General features: G+C 35.4%; 1 protein-coding gene across 5 annotated transcripts in view; it reads right to left on the reverse strand.

Annotated features, from left to right (window-relative positions):
* KMT2E (lysine methyltransferase 2E (inactive)) overlaps positions 1-12,832 on the reverse strand; it is a 61,995-nt gene that overhangs the window by 46,627 nt on the left and 2,536 nt on the right. For 3 of the 5 annotated variants that reach the window (XM_075081398.1, XM_075081401.1, XM_075081396.1), the window contains exon 2: positions 7,338-7,394. The exons of the other annotated variants lie outside the window; for them this stretch is intronic. The gene's annotated coding sequence lies outside the window, so the exon portion shown is untranslated. The remainder of the gene's footprint in view (positions 1-7,337; positions 7,395-12,832) is intronic. 5 annotated transcript variants of the gene reach the window in all.

The raw sequence follows: 12,832 nt of genomic DNA on the forward strand, positions 1-12,832 counted from the left end.
AGCTGCCTCATGGGCATCTGCAAACTTACATGAAACAACTGAGGTGACCCAATCATTATCTATTCAAGCAACCTTCATTGTCATCACAGCCAGAAGAGATGTGGTTACCAAATCTGAGAATCAAGCAAAACTTGGGGCTTTTTTTTGTTAAGTAATGCAGAAAAAGTGTGATCTATGTATATGTTTTTAGAACTATGTGTAGATAGAAAATTAATTGCTAATACATGGCCCAATTAATGCCAGCTCTGACCAAGAAAATACATCACCAATCTTGTAAGAAAAAAGGGCGGGGGGGGTGGTGGTGGGTGGTGGTGAGGGGGGGAAGAATGACAGAGCCAAGACAAACTTCTTACCCTACTGCAAGCTACTAAAATACACCTTTATGCCTTAGAATTCACTCAAAAATTCTACAAGATTCATCTACACTGAATAAAATCAGAGACTTGAGGAATTCAAATTTATTTTGCCAAACAGCATTAAACAGAAGTTGTTTCATCTAAAATGAAGCAGAACATGATAGTAATACTACCTCATTATTTTCTACCACCTTAAGATTTCACATCTTCGCCACACACACACAACCATCCAATGCTTTTCCTCTGCCTATAGTTAAGCATAGAATGGAAGCAGTCACTGGCTCCCAATACCCACAGACAAATTAATTCAAACAAACATAGCCCATTATTTATGAGTAGCCATCCTCAACGAATTGCCATAATGGGGGTGGGGGGAGACCCACAATAAATTCATTACACTATGCCCACTTCATAACACAACTGTGACCTTATAGGCCATCCAACAATGAACACCAGTGATGTCAAATTTGAGATGAAGGAAAATAATTATTTTCTGTCATGTCACAACGAGAAGTATTGTCATGACACACCGAAATGGTCTCAGTATTTTTATTGGATTATACGACAAAAATTGGAAAGTTGAGAATGGAAAAATAATGTAACCACTAGGGAACTTTCTTCCTTATCCATCTTAAAAGTCATTGCTTATCCTCTGAAGCAGTCTGAAAATCTGTCATCCATGCCCTTCTAAGAAACTGTTTTCATAGGTGCACTGCATTTAAATAAATAGCCGAGGAGGAATGGAAAGAGGGGTACTAGAGAAGTCATCTTCCTACAACCCAAGCAGATTATACACATTGTTAAGGAAGTCCTTCTTCAAGCAGTACATGAATTTGAAAGTTAGAAAGACCATACTGGTTTGTCCAGTTAATTTTAGGGTCACATAGTTAAAAGGCACTATATAAAAACTGCTGGTCCAAAGTTCAATGACCGGCTCTTTATTGGGCAACCATGCCTTAATCTCAACAGTAGAGGACCTCCAATTTTGTTAGGGCCCACTCCATTCTTAGAGTGATAATACACAGTAAGCTTTGGAAGAATTTTGGCACTTTCTTACATTCATAAAATTTTCTTCATTATCACCCTACCAACACAGCTTTATTGTATAAAAACACATTCGTTATTTGAAGAAATTTTGCTTTTATTTCATTTCAGTTAAAAAGTTCATCTTGCCCTAATAATATGATTTTCATCTTAACAAAAACCTTTTTTTTTCCTATTTGGTTAAAGCACTTGTCTTCTGCAAGATCAACCTCCTGAAGAAAACTTATCACACTTTACCGCTCAACCACATTGGTTTACATTTTCTATGGCAATTCTTTTTCTCTCTAGAAAATACACAGGTGCTTTTTGACTTTGTAGCCATATTAAGTCTAAAATATTTGAAGCCTCACCATACTTCTGATCCACTTTGTACAAAGCCACACAGATGAATAATTTCAAATGTGTTGTGCTCTACACTTCTGTTAGAGCACAATTCATTAAAAAAATGGTTCTGGTATCATTAACGAAGAACATAATTTATGCATTAAACAACAGAAAATAACTTATGTATTATCCCTGAGGTATTCCACTTACACAACATTATTCTGTGGTCTAACAAGGACCACATGTTTCCTTTCTGCCCTGTCCTTCTAAGATCAACTGTGTGAGAGCGAAAGAAAAAACTGAAGTTTTTCACTGGTACACAAAGAAAAAAACAAACATAGAGGGTTCAGCTCTTGAATCAGAAGGTAAGTGGGTAATGTCCTGAAATTACATCAGTATTTTTGAACCTAATCCTACAGGGTGCAAACATTCAAAATGAAATCAGATGCTGGCAGAAAGAAACGCCAGGCCTACTTTATCAGCATGTCTTTTTTTTCCCCCTCCTTCTACTTGCTTCTTGTAGGACCACCAAAAGCTATGTAGAATAGTTTCAGGAAACAAGCAGATAGATGATAGATCACCTAGATAGGTGATCTATCAAAAAATAGGAACTTGAAGTCTAGCCAAACTGTCCAGATGACTCCAGCAAGGTTTCATAATCCCAGCTATCAATCACTCTCTAAGTGTCAAGAGTCCAGACAAATTCTTCCATGGCATTTTCCATGAAAATTTCTTTCTTTCTTTTCCTAAGGAGGTAGGAAAAATTTTTTTAAAAAACCATTTAACTACTTTTACTTGTGTTTTCTTTTATAGATTCAGAAACTGAGTTCTCAGTACTTATATTCAAAGTAACAATATAAATCCCAGAGAACTCTGACTTACCTTTATTATTAATCATGAAATATATTTTTCAAGCCACAAGAAACCAAACAGTACTTGCTGCACTCAGAAAGGTACAACTCAGAGTTACATGTTACATTGGTAGCTCACCTCTAACACATTTAACCTATTTTAAGAAGGAAGAGGAAGAGGAAATAGGACTAAGAAGCCTGCTAGAATCTATGCTGTATGTATGACAACACTGAAGCTCTCATCTGAGTGCACAGGTGCAAAACTTCACAGATAAGAGATGGCGACAGCACCAGTAACAACTTCTTTGCCTTAATGATAAAAAATTCTACAGAGAAATTAATGTATCAAAATAATATCAAATACTTATTACAACAAGGTGGGTTTAATTTTTTTAAACTATATTACCCCTAACGCTACAAAAAAAGAAAGTGAAAAAAATTAATGAAATCTGGTTTTACTGTTCTTAGTACAGCCGAGAGCTTTTTACACAGACAATATCATTGTTCCTTGCTTTCCTTCCCCATAAATCAACTTCCGGATTCTGTTGTCATGTGAGAGATACTAAAGACAAAAAAAGCATTTAAAAGTTAGGGAAAAAATCTACTATAAAAAGTCAGGAATAGAATTCAAAGCAAGGTGCAAAACAACATTTGTATTCTAATTTATAAAGGGACATCAGAGAAATTACTAATTAAGCTTACAATTAAATTATTTCTTAGCTCAAATCTAAGAATTTTCCACATATACAAAACAAAACACTAATTTTAGTAAGTTGATCGCTAAATCAGTTCAAGTTTCTCACATCACTAGGCATTACAAAAATATTGAGTCTTTGTTCCTGTTTTCATTACTTCAATATACACCTGAAGTTCTTCAATGTTTTTTTTTCTAGCAATTGCCTCTATCAGTCACTACCAGTTGACAATTACAAGGTGGGAAAAAAAACCACCCCAAAACCCAAACCCCACCAAAAAAAACTTAAGTTACATAGTTTAGATGTTTCAAGCCTTGGGGATTTCATCACAGAATGCCTCTGCAGAGAGAATTACCAGGGCCACCTTAAATGCGGAGCAGAAGTTCAACAAAGAAAAACCTAATTATTATTAGATTAGCCTATAATTAGGCTGAGTATTTCATGAGAGCAAACAGTGCTGGTTAAGATAAATAATTTTTTAGACTTTATACCAATGCATGCAACTTCACCTCAAAGTCCTTAACTGATGTCACTGCAGAAAGATTAATATACTAACCATATTACCGTCTCTATACCATGTCTGCTCTGCATCTTCACAAGCTCTATATACAAAATATACATAACTAGAAGGAAAAAAAAAATCAAAACCTTCCAACCTATTAACATATGCCAACTGTCCTTCCCTAAAAGCAAAATCATATAAAACTTTAAATACATATTGCAAAATATGTAAAAGGTGAAAGTGATAATCCATCCATATTTAGTAAACTGAGTAACTGAAGCATCTGAGAATAATTATCACTCCTGAACATTTGAAAAGTAACAGCCTGTTTCCCAACTTATGGAGAAATGGGCAGTTCACCCCATGTTTAAGCAGAGCTTATTTCCCCTGAGCACAAGCACAGAAGAGGCTCTCTTTTGCTAAACTAAGAGTAGTGGTAAACCCACTGCCTCGCACCCATTAAATACAAGCAAAAAAAAAAAGTAACAATTTCCTGGAGCAGTATTTAAGTATTGGACTACACATAGTATACATAAAGATTAATTTTAAGGGATGGGTACAAGCCTAAGGGAATTACATTGAAGCTTTCTGGAACAAACATGAAATTGCTGAAACAAAGTGACCTGTACAGTTGATTTTCTACTCATGTGTGGACCAATGAAGGAGAAGAGTTATCAAATTTACAGATAAAAATGATTCCAACATAAAATAGAGAAGCTAGCTGCATTATAGTCTTGAGTCAAGCAAAACCTTTCAGTTCAGCCAGCACACAATGCTCATCTGGTTGTAACTTGGAGTCAATTTGAATGTAAAAGCAATCTACCTGTACCCATACAGCACTAAGCCCAAACCAGAACTCCAACTTCCATTTGCTCCCGGTAGAAAATTTGGCTCCAGAGTCACACAGGATGACTCTGAAACTAACTACAGTTTTCCATCTCAACAGGGTCTTTCAGGCAAGATATAAAGTTTTCCAAGATCATACTGCTGTTTGCAGACCTCTGCTGACTCCTACCGATCTTGCCGTCAGTTGTTTATACAAGTCTTCTCAGGGAACAGAGATAGATGACCAAAAAGTACTACTATTCTGTTTGATTTTCTTACCACACCCGGAAAAAGAGTCTACGAGGTGTGCTGCTGCTTTCCTTCCCCTTAAAAATGCTTTCTTTGTAAGGGGAGGTTGATAAAAACACATTTGAAGTGCTGGTACTCAGCAGAGCACACAGGAACATACTTATAACCTTAAAATTGAGACATGCCAAATCGAGCCTACTACATACACTAGAAAAGGGAAAAAACATAATTTAGAGGATAAACATTTTAAAAACATCATCTATGCATAAGTTGCCTTTTATTGAGCATGCAATCTAAACATTTTCCTCCTCCCTCCCCCCAATTACATCATGTGTGTATACATATTTTGCAATCGTTAGCAAAAGCAACTGTCATGCCTTCCTTCAGATTTACAGGCCAACAATTTTAACCTGTGGTCATGGGAACCACCCTTCTCACAAAGAAATCCACAAGAACAGTTGATATACCTATGACCTAGCACAATCTGTACAGGAGAAATTTCTAAGTAAAAATGCACCTGTCAATACAGTGTGTCATAGTCCACTAATCCAGTGTGAAAACTATGGTCCTGAACTGTCACAGAGCCAATAAACTGAGCTTTCCTACTTGGCTTCCCTACCTACAGTCTTTTTTTTTTTTCATTGGGTAGGGGGTTTACAGGGAGAAGAAAGAAGAAAACATTAAAATTTTACTTAAAAAATTATGTTTTGATGTTTTGCTAACTTCTAATTTACTACTGCTCTGAGCATTCATATCTTCTCTATACAATAGTTAGGTTATTTGAAAAACTAGTGATAGAAATTGATATTTTAATGGTATAATCTAGATATCCTTCAAATAATGAACTACTGTTGTGTGTACATATATACATATAGATATGTATCTACAGACAAATCTGGGAAAAATATAGACAGTGCGTATATATACACGTAGCATAACTACATACATCAAAGTAATCTGAATATTTATTTATTGTCAGCCGTTTCTAAGGAGATAACACATCTTTAATCAGACCTAGAAGCCGAATATGTGAATAAATGACTAATCTCACTCACAAGGAAGTTCTCTCTCTGTTTCCCTGACATGTTCCACCACGGTATAGATTTTGCTACAAGATTAGGAGGGATATCCAACTTCCAAATGTTACCCCACTGCAGTTGCACTATGAAGTATGCAGGCTTACAAAACAACTGAGAGTCCAACTTCAGGCCTTTGCTACTGTTTGCTGCTCTGTCTGGTAACCTAACAGAGAAGTTAGCAGCCTACTTCAAATTTGTGCTAAAAAAAGAAGGTAGTATGTAAAAATAAGACACAGTAGGCACACTCAAATATGATATACAAATTAGGACCCATTAATGACCAACTGCAAATGACATAGAAGAAACAACTAATTGTAAAAGAAATCAGGTTTCCTATGTATTTGTAGTTTGTGCCCAAACATTACCACTGACGTAATGTTCTCTATATCCCCCTCATAGCAATATCTTCCTCATCACAATATTAACTGGTCCCGGCCTCACTCACAAACCCCTCAACCTCCCGCGTTATCCACACTGACCCATGCACTGTCAGTAATCAGGTCCACCTCACCTCCTTCTCACAAGCCCTGTCAGCCAGCCAGAAAAACCCAAACCAACCCAAACCCCAAACAAACCACAAAAAAACCCCTACACCCTACTATGGCTGGTCTGGAGGTACACACACAGCAGACAATGACTACAATCATTATGCTTCCTCTCCCTGCTTCTCCCAGAACACTGCTCATAGCTGCCCCTTTCCACCCCTCTTTTGGATCTTCACTAAGCTTCAGAGATCTCAAGGGTACTAAGTTCCTAACTGTATCAAATTTTTGTTTTTTAAGTTACAGGTTGTACTGACAGACACGTAGTGATCATTAGACCAACTTATTTAAGAAACATGACTATTACAGCCAAACTACTACAGGGTATGGCTGCTCCTCCTACTTTGCTTTTAACCCAGTGTCAATACAGAGTAAAAACAAGCATGGTAGAGACTTCATTAGCATAGTTATAAACATCCTGACACAATAAATACAGGACTTTACATTCAACAAAGACCTCAGTCATGTTTGGAATGACAGCCAAACTTCATAAATTGGTCTTGAGTTCGGGATCTAGAACAAAGAAGAAAAACCTGACTCCTCCATGGTATTAAAGATTCATACATAAAAAACTTGAGTTTCCATCATGGAAGTATCAACTCCTCAGTATACAGGTCATTACATGCATTACACCAACTCTAGTCAGTGGAAAGGAAGCTGCCCTTTTAAGTATAAACTGAGAATCAGTCTGTCAGTTAGCAAAGTTTCTGCCATACAGAAGAGCTAGTTTCCACTGGCCGTAGGCTATCTTCCCTTTACTATCTGGTCCAAGGGTGCTCTTCCTGTGTATTCCTGAAAAAGTGGTGGAAAGCAATCTCTCCTCCTCATATATTTAAGCCAATCCATTAAAACATGGAAGACTTCCCTTACCTCTTCTCTCTCTTCACTCCTTTTCTTCTCTCAGTGGAAGTTAGACAAAATATGGGACTGGGAAGAGAAAAAGAATGAGTGGTAGAAGGGAAATAAAGGTAAATGCAGTCACAGAAAGAAGAATCAGCTTATTAAACAGAAATCTATCAAAGAAGCAATAAGCAAAGGTATACAGAAAAATACCATGCTTACAGATTTTAGTTTCGATATTTACAGACATTAACCCCCAAAATTGAAAATTAACTGCCAGTCACTTGATGTCTCTAAGTTTACTAAACACCTGCCATACTTCTTCAAATAAACCACATGCAAAAAAGCCTACCCATTCAAAAATTATCATTATTTGAGCTGAAGAGTCAGAACTGTAAAATTCAAGACAAGTACAGCACGTGAAGAAGAGTAAGAGAAAAAATTACTTTGACAGCAATATTGCTTATTGCTTGGAGAAGCATATACCACCACCCTGACATTGTGTTATACTATATCACTGGGAAATGTGAAATTCCTTTAAATAGAAATTCAAAGGTTAAGAAAACAGTTTCCCAGTAAAAATGCTTTGTCTTTAAGTCATTCTTTATATCAGCTGTTTTACTGCAAACATTTTTCTGTCTGCCACAAAGTGGTAGATAACTGCTGATTAAACTTATACAAAATACCTGTGACTTACCAATTATTCTCCAAGAAAACGTAATTTACAACTGTTACCCAAAGTTATTATTCTTCACAAACATTTCAAAATATAAAGTGTTTCTACAAGTACATAGAGTCTACATTCTGTGAGGATACTCTGTAAGTCATGTCTACAACCGTAAAGCCTAAGTATATTTAATTTTTATTAAATATTACAGTATACCTTATGGTGATTCAGTCACTGGGAGGTCTAAATTCGAAGACCCAATACTCCTCCCAAGAAGTAGCAAGGCTTTTTTGGGGAAAAGCATGTGGCTACAAATACATATTGGTATCGCCTTCAACAATCTAAATATTTTGCTGCTTTCATGACATCAAATAAAATAATTCACTTATTTTTTCTATGCTGCTTAATAAGACATGGGAGTCTACTGTAATTATTAGATACCTACTACACAAGAATTATTTTTACTTATTTGAAGTCAAATATTTCAGCTAAGCAAATTTCTATTTTGAAATGTTTTCACTTAGACAGATTCCAAAAACCAGACCCCCTGTTTTATCAGTGGCATTTGACTTACATGAAAAGCACAATAGCATTTCTACTTTTACTTGTGGAAGCAGTTTGTAGACATTCACCTAACTGCTACACTTACGCCTAGGAATCTAAACACAAGCAAGTCAGAAAGTTGCACTCTTTCAAACAGAAACTTTAATTCTTTCTAAGCATTAGAAGAACTGTTATGTAATTTTGACCACAATTCAACCTGGACTATATTTCTTGGTAACAACTGGTAAGATTTCAATGCTCTTTACTATGATTTTGGGAGGAAGAGGGCAAGAGAGGGTGAGGGAACAGATGGAGGGGACTATGTCATGTTCAAGGACAGCCAAATAAACACAGAAGATCGAAAGATCCTTCCTACTTTCAAGAAAACAAATCCATTTAATTTTTATTGCAATTACCTTGCAAAACTGTACTGACTTGTTTGTGTTAAGAAATTTTTATTCCACACATTTGTAACTTTATACCTTTGTGTTTTCAATGGAGATCTTAGTATGTATTTTCAATTGTAGCAACAAACATATGAAATACATGATCTTAGAATAAACACAACAAGAAATTCTGCCCAGCATTGGAAGCACAAAACACAGCTTTTAACTTCAATTCTACTGCCACACAGAAGTGGAAAAAAATATGCAGAGTTTGTCTTTTGTCTTCCAGTAGAGAAGATATGATAAGAAAGTAAGAGACAGTAGAGAATGACCATTATAAAAAAAACACTAGTCATTCATAAAAACCCTGTATAATGATATTAAAGAATAAGATTCCCAGCAAGTGTTTCTAGCCTACGCAAAAAAAAAGGGCAATTAGCTGTATTATTTGGTAAAGCATCTAAGGGAGGAACCTTATCTTTATAAACAATAAGATAACTATTGTATTGTTTATAAGTTACATATAAAAATATTCACATTTCTTCCACAGTTCTAGAACGATAGATTTGTAAACCAAGTGAGAGGCGTAATCTCTCTGATTTCCCCAAAAGCTATAAATAAGTTGCTGTAATTCTCAGGTCTCCAGCTTCAGTTTAAGTAGAACCTACTAAAAACATTCCTCATTAGAAAAGTTTATTTAAACAAACAATTAAGACAGGATTAACTGTCTAGACTTAGAATATCATCTGTCTTGTGATATGGTTTTAAACACAGCCCCATTATAACCATACTAGTTAGGAGTTAGCTCCTTTGTCTACTCAAGGCAAGTTGAGAGTATCTCACGCTGGTACAGAAGAAAGCATCTTTAGACCTAGTTAAGTTAGAAGAGTTAGAGTAATGAATACCAAATGGATTTGAATATTCAGATCTAAACCTACCATCCTGTACACATTTTAAATTCTCACTTTGTAAGTATAGGATATTAATTTAATTGCTTTCTACGACTGATGAAATAGCCAACAATGGACAGAGTATAGATACCCCTTAAGTTGTAATATAAAGCACAATAATGTCATTAAAATCTAGTCTTATCATCTTGCCTTTGAACTTGATGGTAATTTATTTTTGAGTTAAAGATATAAAAGTGAATGATTACCTAGACTATGATGGCATAAAACAATACACAAAACTATGAGTGAGAACAAAATAAAAACCTTCTCTAAACTTGAGCCTGCACTATGACATTTTAATATCTACACCTACTTAAAACTAAACTAAATTCTGAAACTAGGATCAATACTATTTTAGCATTCCCATACTTAGCCTGATCTGCAAAACTGCTAGTCCTTTCTAAGTCTCACCCAAGTTTTACATCTCTATCTAGAGCAGCATATGAACAGGAAAGGAGAGAGAGCACTCTTACTTTAAAAACGCAAAACTAAGACGCATATTTTTCTTACACTGGATGCAATCTGTGTGCTACTTCAATATATTCATTTGTACTTCTGAAACACATAACTTGAGTGCACACTGTGATTTACCATAGTTCTTACTAAATATTTTAATTTAAAAAATAAAAACAACAAATGTTAAAAAAATTATACACTTTGTACAACAAAACTGTCTTCAAACCTTAATTATAAAAATTTGCTAACAACCAGCAGAGCTTAAAATCTTGCCTGTTTCATTAATACCACATGAAGATTTCTAAGAGGAAATAAAAATAGTCTCAATATCTCCTAGCAAATATACGAAACCTTGACAAGGCTTCTTTTAAATAACTTGTTTGTTAAAGGTAACAACAGTTTTGTCTTTGAACACAACTATAGCGATAGTATTTTTGTGGTATGAAGGTAATGAGCAGAATTTTGCATCCTCAAAGAGATCAGGTTAACTTCTGTGGGTACGATTATTTGATTAGTAAGGAAAATGTGAACACTGATATAGTTAGAAATATTCATCTTGCACCATTCAAAAGCCCACTACAAGTAATATTTTAAATAATCCAGAATTTGGAAGAATGAAAAGTAATTTTTTTCTTAATACACATTCTACATATGCTGAAACTATTTTTTTTCCCAGAGACACCTTAAGCTTGATTCTTAGCAATAAATCAAAACTACTATTTGCACAGTGGAAACATTTAACCACTGTACCTGTTCCAAAAACACTGTCCAGCAAAATTTGCTTTTGAGAGATTCACAAATGCGCATTTGTATAGAAGTCACAAGGCCAATAACAGAGATAGACTTCTTTAGGATCTCTCCAGAAGCCTGAACTGGGTTTTACTTCATATCTTCACCAACATACACCCCCCACCCCACCCCCCCAATTCCATTTTGTTATAACATTACACAAAAACAGCAAAATACATTCATTAAACCTCGTTTACATTAATCTGTTTAGAACAATGCCATGGTTCTACAATTACATACACCACTCCTTAACTAAGTCCCACAAATAGTGCTTACTAAAATTAGTATTAGCATGCGTGCAAAACTAAGACTGTCCTTACACCAAACCGAGATCAGGACTAGAGAGACATTATGGCCTTCAGTGTGACAGCAATTGCTGTTGCTTTCCAACAGAATATTAAACAGTTGTGTGTAGTGAAACTGTACCAAAGACATGAGGTAACGCAACTCCTAAAAGTAATCTGAATTTTAGTGCTAGGAGAAACTTTCCCTAGAGATATAATCTAAAAAGCTGGTATTATTTCCTCTCTGAAATTTCCCAGATGGCAAAAAAGCTCACCCAAAAGGCTAGGTGACAGTTAAGCAGATTTTTCCTTCAGGTACTAAAAGCTTGAAGATACATAAGCTGTTTTAGAACTACAGTCCGTATTATTGCATTTGTAACATAATGTTTGTAAATCAGAAATGTCTCTTGAAAAAAAAAGGAATTTACAATTCAAATCTTCCCTCTCTCAGTAAGTTTTCATTAGTTTGGGGGTGGGGAGGGGTGTGTACTTCAGTTTTTATGAATGTATTTTAACATATCAACATCAACGGAAAGGTAGAATTTACTTTGTAATGTTGTCTCCTTAAAACAAGTCACAGATCTGTTTTTACAAATGGAGAAACTGAGTCACAAAGGCAAACTGACTCACTAAAACTCATACAGGAAAACTCTGGAAGATCTCAAAATTCCCAGGAGGTTTTTCGTCCGTAAAATCTGAGCATGAGTGTTTAAATCTTTGAGTTTATTTCATCCCCCCCCACCCCAAACACTTTTGTAAAGTGTACGACATTATTTTAATTTTGAATTATATGTCTGCTTGAGAACATGACTGAGGCCAAGTAGTCAGACCACACAGACCTCCAAGTCATACTGTTAAAAAAATTATTCACAAGAACAGGAGCGTTAAACCTAGGGAGAGGAAAGAAAAAGGCAAAAGGTTTCCAAAGAGGACCATACATACACTCTTTAGAATCTTATTCATGTACTTTTTAATAAACAGAGTAAGACATGGCTTATTTTAAAAAAATCAAATCTATAGAAATAAGGAAGGTATGATGGGAGCATGCACTACCGGACTATTAACGCATCACTTGGTGGTTGAAATCACTCAGCCTTTGGCCTCAAAACACAGGAAAGGCATGCATTAACAACACTCTAAAAGTCTTACTATCTTATTGTTCAACTTCAGGTACCTTACATCACACATCGGTGCTTCTAAGTAGTATCTAAATTGAAATTCTTTAGAGACTAAAGACAGTTTTGCCATTTCAATATCTCACTTTTGATTGTTTAAATCCAGAAGGTTCCAAAGCTATACTAGACTAGGACATACCTCATTAAACCAACGACAACATTAAAGACAGGCACACACAAAAAAAGTGAAAAAAATAATTTCTTTTGTTGCTTAAGATGGACAGTTTGCAGCCTCCGTAGTTTGTATCAGAGTACACTCCACCAACTACCAAATA

Source organism: Phalacrocorax aristotelis, chromosome 1, assembly GCF_949628215.1.
Source record: "Phalacrocorax aristotelis chromosome 1, bGulAri2.1, whole genome shotgun sequence".
NCBI lineage: Eukaryota > Metazoa > Chordata > Aves > Suliformes > Phalacrocoracidae > Phalacrocorax > Phalacrocorax aristotelis.